The sequence below is a fragment of the Mus pahari genome, chromosome 1 (assembly GCF_900095145.1).
Source record: "Mus pahari chromosome 1, PAHARI_EIJ_v1.1, whole genome shotgun sequence".
Lineage (NCBI taxonomy): Eukaryota > Metazoa > Chordata > Mammalia > Rodentia > Muridae > Mus > Mus pahari.
Window position 1 is genome coordinate 138,094,246 of NC_034590.1, and position 8,761 is coordinate 138,103,006.

Below are 8,761 nucleotides of genomic sequence, written 5' to 3' on the forward strand. Positions count from 1 at the left end.
ACACACACACACACACACACACACACATTGATTCATTGATTCTGGCTTTTCTTAAAAGATAACTGCAGAATTTTAGAACTGCTCCATGATGTTAGTGTCCATATTCTGGGTGAGTGGCTGTCTAAATTATTAAAGCCCAAAAAAGGGCCTTCTTTTCTAAGCACACCGTAGCAGGTGAGTACAAAAATGGTCCCCCCCTGTGGCCTGATGGGTTATGGCTGCAGGGAGATGGACTGGAAGAGCTGGGGGTTCTGACTGAGCATCCCAGGGGCCTCTCTCCTTCTCATTTAAGGCGGCCCTGAGAAAGATGCGCCTTGTCTCAGGGTTCATTTGAAACAAAGACCTCTTCTTAGTGATTTCCTCAATTTTAAGTTTGGGGAGAGCAGAACCGGCCCCGGCTGCTGTTACGCTAATTTCACGTATTCTCGCCTCATTTCAAAACCGCGCTCTCCTCCCCGCTGCATCCCCACCAGCCATTTTCCTCTGCAACCTGTAGGCTTCCTGCAGAGAGAGGACAATGGGCGAGTTAAGTAAGCGAGGTGATTTACAAGGCTTTCTTCCTTTTTGCTCTAATTTACAGGAAAATCATCCTTGCATGGGAAGACAAGCCAAAGCCACACATCACCGAAGGATTCCGAGTGATGGAAAAGAAAATGGAAAAATGGGATAGAGTTTATATTCGTAATACCAAATAGATCTGAGAGTCATTTCTCACTCATGCCTCAGATATTAGTATAAATGCCCTTTTGTAACTAAGAAAAAAAAATTTTTTTTGCCTTGAGTTCAAGACAATACTTTCTTTTTACTCTTTTGCAAAAATTAATTCGTATCTGTTTCAGGCAGGATTATGTTCTGCTACATAAAATAGAAAATCCAAAAGAAAAGAAAAACCTCTGTTGAGAGGTTTAAAGCCATGTCGGCCTGTCTATTCTTTCATGTAAAAGACATCCGGAAATGAGCAGTCCGGGTGGGGAGGGCAGCTCTACAAAGAGTCCAGGATTCAGGACAGCTCACATCTTTTCTGCTTTACCATTCTTAGCACATAGCCTCCACCCTCACGTTGACTGCTGGTTCTAGCGTCTTGTCTGGGGTCCCGGCAGCAACCAGAAGAGAAAAGGCAAAGAAAAGCACACAGCATCCCGCTGAGGCAGCGGCCCTGAAGCAAGCCCCCTGAAACCCCTCACAAACGTACTGCTCACACCTGTATGGCTGGTACCTGGTCGTCTGATGAAGCTGCAGAGGAAGCCAGACAGCATCTGCTAAAGTTTAGAAAATGGCCTGAGTGTGTCCTTCAAAGATTTAGGTACCAAAGGCCTATCCTCTCTGTGGTTGGGTTGAGAGCAGTGGACCTTTTAGAACAGTAATTCTCAACCTTCCTATAAGCAGTTCCTCGTGTTATGGTGATCCCAACCATAAAATTATTTCGTTACTACTTCATAACCGTAAACTTGCTACTGTTATGAGCCATAATGTAAATAACTGATATGCGAGCCTGAGGGGGGTCATGACCCCCAGGTTGAGAATCACTTGTTTAATTAGTGAAGGTCCCACCCTCAGAGGAGATGAAGGTCAGCCTCTCTTATGGCTGGGTTATACTGGGAATAGTTCTCAGAGTGGGCTGTTGTCAGTCAAGCCTGGACACTATGCAATCTTCTGCTTATTGTCATGTGATTGTCTTCTCTCCTCTACCACCACTTCCTCCTCCTCTTCCTCCTTCTCCTCTTCCTCCTTCTCCTCTTCCTCCTCCTCCTCCTCTTCCTCCTCCTCCTCCTCTTCCTCCTCCTCCTCTTCCTTTGAATCTTTTCTGTGCCCTTCTACCACATGACAGCATCCACTATGCTGTGGCCCCACAAGTTGGCTCTCACAAGGAACCGAACAGAGAGAGGGCCAACTGATCTTGGATCTTTTACCCTCCATGAGTATAAACCTAACAAACCTCTTTCCTTTATAAGGTACTCCATCCACATCCAGTGTTTTGTTACAGCAACACATATGGTCAAAGCAGCTTCATGTTTCATAGAGGCCTCTTCTTTCTCCTATTTTCCCCAGGGCTTGTTGTCGACATCAGATAATCTAAGATCTACCTAGAACTCTCACCTATTGTTCTGAGTTCTCACAAATGCTTTTTTTTTTTTTTACTTGAGATATAAACCCCTTGGGTAATTATTTGTCATATCACTTTTATTGTATCTTTCATAATTTTTGGTATGGGTCTGCAGCACATTGTCATATTCCAAAATGACAAGAGGAAAATATATATCAGAAATTGCCAGTCTGTTTGTATTTTAAATGACCCTGAAAGTGTCACAAGTTAAAGGCATATGCCCCAGCTGATGAGTCTGTGGTAGCTGGTGGAACCTTTAAATCAAGTCAGTGAGTGGGGAAGAACCCTTGAGGGGGACATTGGGAGCACCCTTGAAGGGGTATTGGGTTCTCAGCTCCTCCTTCTCTCCCTCTGCTTCCCACTTAGAGTGAAGCTTTGTTTTACATGTGTTCTTTGGGGCCAAAAGTGAGCGTCTCCACAGTGAGAACCTCTGAAACCCTGAGCCAGAACAAGTCTTTCCTTTTCCTAAGCTATTTATCACAGGCATCTTGGCACAGCAATGCAAAACTTACACATTCTGGCTCAATATCATCAATACCCGATGGCTCACGCATAATGTATGCATATTTTGTACAAAGGGAAGGCTTTTTAAAGTGTTCTCTCTAACCTGCTTCCAAAACAAGGCCTAACAAGAGTCCAGCATATGACAAACTTACAGTTTTAGCAAACCACTCCGCCTGCACACAAAACACAGGACAGTAGAATGGAACAATAACTGGGCTTCAAATCAGTGCAGACCACAGAGCTGGAGGGAGCTGAATGGGGGACATCTGAGAGCTGGGATCAATGTTTCATAAAACAAAACAACCCGTGATGGATATTGGAAAATATGACATGCCAGCATGATAGATGATTTTATATGTCTGGTGGGGACATTGGGTACCTAGATGTTTGGTGAAATATTCTGGGTGTACCCACAAGGCTGTCGCTATATGCCATTAGTATCAGCCTAAGGAAGGTTGGCTTCCTTCTGGAGTGTAAGGATGACCCATTGGAAAAATGAAAAGAAGAGGAAAGCAGAGGAGGAAATGAATCCTGTTTCCAAGTTCATCCTGGTCTTTGGCCCTTGGAACACACTAGCGGCTCTCCTGGCTTTCCAACCTGTCACCTTTAGATCTGGGGGCATCTGATCCTCCATAATTGTGCCAGATAAGTTAATTCCCTATGGTAAATTTCTTTCTGTAACTACCTTCCATCTTTCTATCTCCCTGTCTGCTATTCGTTCCTTTCCTCTACAAAAATCTGACTAATAAATAATAAGTATGAAAGAAAAGTGGCACACTGAGCATCTTCTGAACCCAGGGCCCAGTGACACGCACAGGGATGGAGACAAGAGGAGGACCACCATGTCTAGACCTAACTGATGGGCTACTAAGGGAGAGGGGAGGATACAACCCAGGATACCAGCCTGTGGTAGAGCTACCTCGGAAGGATGCATAGAGCTCTAGAGATACAAGGAGGAATCCCAACTCAGCTGGAGGAGAGGACAGCTTCACAAGGTTTCTCAAAGGAAGGGTGGTCTTGAAGGGAGTCCCTGGATTTTATTCTTCTTGCTTTTATTGAAGAGACCTGTGTGTGTTTTAATGCTGAGAAGAAATTACCAAACGTGGAGACATCAAAATTACTAGAGAAAGGGTGGATAACGGGTAAAAGCCGAAGGCAGGAAAAGGAACTTGATGAACATGGAAAGATTTCAGCCTCCCCTCACCAATTCTAGATGCCAAGCTTAGGAAAGCCGGCACAAAATGAGAGAATTAACCTTCCTAAGGACCAAGGATGTTGGCTGTGTATCATAGCCTCTGCATCATGCTCTACCAAGGATGCTGGCTGTGTCATCAGAGCCTCTGCACCATGCTCTACCAAGGATGCTGGCTGTGTATCAGAGCCTCTGCACCATGCTCTACCAAGGATGGTGGCTGTGTATCAGAGCCTCTGTACCATGCTCTACCAAGGATGCTGGCTGTGTCATCAGAGCCATGCTCTACTAGCATCCTATCCTGACCTTGAAGAAACTCTTCAGACAGCAGGCCCAGGTGACCTAAGGGGTCCCTGCCTCCTCCTCATTCTTTCCAACAGCATCCCACATCCATTGTCCACTTGGTCTCCAACTCTTTCCATCACTCCTCATACAGCTCACTGATTCTGAAGTCTCACAGAGCCTGAGGACATCCTTCCATATTCTCAAGTGTAAGCCTGTTCTGTCAAGCATTTGTCATCCCCGTGTTAACTGAGAGAATCCCTTCTAGGTCTCAAAGACCCTGAACACAGCCTCCCAGGAACCTTAACCTCCCAGATGGAACACCCATGGATGCAGGTTTCCTGTGCATTAGGAAGCCTAAAGTAGACGTAGAGGGTCCTCGTGACTGTTGGCCAGTCCTACATTCTATGCTCTGCATCAGGCACTAAATAGAGCATAGATGGGAAGAAGGGCTGTGAAGGACTTGAGTGTATTCAAAGGACACATTTCAGACTGAGGAGTTTTGATTGGTATGATTTTTAATAAATGCAATAAGAGCACCATTTATCTCCGATTCTCCAGTAAGATTATTAACTTTTTCTTTCAAAGATAAACTTGATTGCATTACTTATTTATACTATGTACATTGCATTAAATGTAAAAAAAATGCATTGGGGTAAAAATATCATATACAGTTTTTTTTAATTAGTACTTTTTATCCACTGCTAATAAGAGCTTAGATTATTGGAAAGAAAGGGTCTTGATACACAGCTCACCTCAGGTCTTGGTACTAGTTGTTTCCCGTTACACATTTTGACAGACAATCTAGAAATAGCATCTCTGCTCACTTTCAATTCCTCCTTTTTGTACCATAGCTTGAGTTTTTTTGTGTTGGGATCTATGACATATCAGGAGAAGCCGAATGGTAGAGACATGAAGCCGCGTATGTTTAAGTTTAAAATTCAACACGTATGGCTTTGGCAAGCTGTAGAAGGGGGACACAATTAGAAAGCAATTGTCATTATACTTTTCAAAAATTTAAATAGAGATGTTGAATAAATTTACCAAATGGTTAAGAGCTACTGCTATGCTAAACACTTTAATGTGCTATCCCATTCAGTCTTGATTACAATTCTCTGAAATATTTGGTTTTTTTTTCCTCCATTTTACAGATGAACAAATTGAGACTTAGATGAACTGAAGAGTCCAAGGATAAATACATAAGTTAAAGGTTCACCCTATGAACTTGATGTAAAGACTCTCTCTGAACCATCACCCCAAATTGCCTCCATGTAGAACTCTAATTCTGGGTGTTGGAATTTCACCCATAGAGGAGGAACATGTGTTAGTCTTATGTTACAGTTTTTCCCTATTCTGACTCTATTTCCTTTTGTTTTTGTTGTTATTTTTTGCTGCTGTTTTCCTATCCTTCTTGAAATTTGAAAACATTACTTTTAATTAGCAGACAATAATTATACATATTTATAACCTTCTCTTCTAGCTATTTTAACATGTATGGCCCCATAGCTGGAAAGCAAACAGGTCCACCCATCCCCCCCCCCCCGCGCCCTGTCCATTCTAGCACATTGAAGGACACTGTCACCCATCGGTGGGCTAGTAGAGGGGGCCATAAGGGTATGCACCCTTTAAAGGGGGTATACCAAGTACAATGCTTGTCCCTTTGGCTTTGACAGTGTGCTAGCCACATGGCATCTCATCTGGCAGCCCCTGGGGAAACGGGGTGCAGAAAGGTAAAGAACGAGTGGAAAGCAGCAATCATCAGTAGCGCAGAGGGGGGCTGACAATGAAGTTCGCCTAGGTTGTGTTGTCTACAGTGTTGTTGTGGTTTTCCCCTAAATCAATGTAAGGGTACTCATGGTATGATCACAGCATGACCTGGCTTGGGAGTCTTGCAGGGAAGTTCAGCAGTTTTTAGAATAAGGAAATGGATGGTGTGGGCTTCACAGATCTTCCCTTGGCTTACTTGGATACGTGTGCATTGGGAGCAGAAGAATAAAGCAAGTGAACCCTCAAGCAGTGTGGAGCTTAACCTCACACAGCAGTGCTGGAATCAGAATTGTTTGTTTAGCACCTTCCTGGAACCCTTCACCCCCTTCACCCCTGCTGTAGCTAGAGCCTTTCCATTCAAGTCATGTCAGAGCACCTGCATAAAACACACCCAGACTAGGGCTCTCCTTCACTGCCTGATCAACAGGGACTCCTCTCTCAAGGCCCAGCACAATTGTTGACCTCTGTGGTGTTGGTGAACACTGTTAGACCTGGTACCAACTAATAAATGTATCTCTGAGAGAGTCTATGACTTTATTTCCTGGAAGGATTAATGGAACTTGGAAGGTCCTGTCCAGGATGAATCACACCTTCCAGCAGCAGCTGAGACATGAGTTCTGAGGGAAAGCCCTGCTGTGTTTTGCCTGTCCACCATGGCTCCTTGCAGGTGAGTTGCATTGACTCTGCCGCTTCTACTGCCAAATCGTCTGCTGAGAGTGGAACGCAGATTCTCCAGCCCCTCAAAGCGAACTGAACAGCAGTAGTTCTCCAGGAATTCTTCAGATCTTCAGCACCAGGTTAGGACTGCTGGCCTATCCAGCCTTGTGGACTGAGCTTAGCTTCCGTGTATGAGCCTCTCGGACATGCATACTTCCCTTTTTGGACTCCCCATCTGGCATCGTGCAAGCCAATTTAGAAATCTTCTTTTAATATATATTCTTTCTATCGGTTCTGTTCTTCTGAAGAACTCTTAAGTAGTATAATTTTTCTGCAAAGGTACCCCAGCTTCTATCTATTAACAATGCTTATTCAACTTTTTGGGATGAACTACTCAAGCATGATCCTATACTTACATAGTTTTCTTCCTACTACAAGGACTGGCTTTGCAAGACCAGCAGCCATTCCACTTTTTTAATACCTACCACCTAGCTTCATGTACCTAGCAAATTCGTAGGCTCTATCCCAAGGGAGTTTTGTTACTGCTTTTCAGCTAAAAGTGTTGCCAAGCACACAGCACGACATTTATCAAACCAATGGGTATATAGTAACACTTGGTCACACCAACTCTGTCAGATGGGTTATTTCATCATCCTCACACTACAAATGAAGAGACTGGACTCAGGTGAAAGGACTTCCCTAGAACAGAGGGTAAGAAGGAAAAGCAAAGCCAAGGTCGGTGCCCTTGGCACGTCTGCTGCCCTGAACCTTGGTTGTTAGTTAAATACATATTGAATGATGTACAAACTAGAGATGCTCTCAGAATTAGAGGTTAGCTCATCTGGGCTATACAGGCAAATGATGGAGATTATGAGAACTGAACAGTAAGAGAGCCTAGATTTCACATTCCATCACATGCAAAACGGTGTTCATTTTCTCCCTCAACGAAAGAAAGTTCCATTCTACTGTCTCTCACAGAGGTTTGGAAAGGAATAGTCCCCATGTCCTCACCATAGTTTGTGATGGCCACTGTTCTTTTTGATCATCTGTTTGAAGAGTATGGGTGACTTTTACAAAAGGCACAGGGAGATGTAGAACTTTGAACAGATTTCATTTCTTCCTGGTTGTATTAAAGGTGACAGGGTAAAGGGAGATGAACTCCCGCATTCTCAAGAAGGGCCAGTAGGCAAACCCAGGAAATCCACCACGTTTCTTCATGAGTTGAGCACAAAGATTGGAGCCACTGTCTTATTTATTAATCATAGAAAAGGAAAGCAAGCTGCGTCAGTAGATGCCCTGTACTCTGTATTCTAGGAACATCAGTGTACAGGAGGCTGACGCAGAAGGATTGTGAGTGTAAGGTTAGCCTGGGCTGTAGAACAAGACCTAATCTCAAAACTCCAAAAAGATATATAGAGAGAGATGATAGATATGATATGATGTATGATATGACATAGATGATAAAATAAATAACCAAGAATTTATCTTTGAATTGACTGTGCAGATGTGCTGTGAGACTCTGCAAAGTAGAATGGAAGGGTGATAGACTCAATTTTTTCTTTCCTTTTCAAATCCATTAGAGCATTCTAGTGCAGTCTCTACCCTAGACAAGTAGTGTCCTTGGCCCCTCAAACATGGTTTTATCATCTGTGACAGAAGCAAAGCTGAACTTTACTCAAATCTGCTAGACTCATGTAACCCATAGACTATGATGATAAATATATAAATGTTATTAATATTATCGTTATTGTTATTATGTTGCTGAAATAGAGTTAGGTGCAAAGTTCTAGAGTGGATCAAGGCAAGGATAAATTCTCAAGGAAAAGTGGGAACTACTTCGTGCAATCTGACCAAAGGAAATGAGCTCACAAGTTCTCAGAAGCCTTTGCCGCAGCCTAGAAGAATCACACCATTGCATGGAGAAGTAAGAACACTGAAAGAAACAAATTTTATAGAACAGGATGCATCATATTAATTGTACACTTGTAAATTTTGCATGTTTTCCATCCATTATTTAACCCCAGTGGAATCCTACAAGGACAGCAACAGGACCCATTGAACAGTTAAAGAAACTGAAGTCCAGCAATACTAAGTGATTTGCCCAAGTTCAAAAATATCCTAACTGCCAGTATGAGGACTTCAAACTAGATCTTGTCTAGCCTTGGCTTTTCCTTTTTTTTTTTTTTTTTTTTACTGTTCTTCGAGAAAGAGAAAATCAAACTTTTGTTTTCTTCTCTTTACTGACTGATGCAACC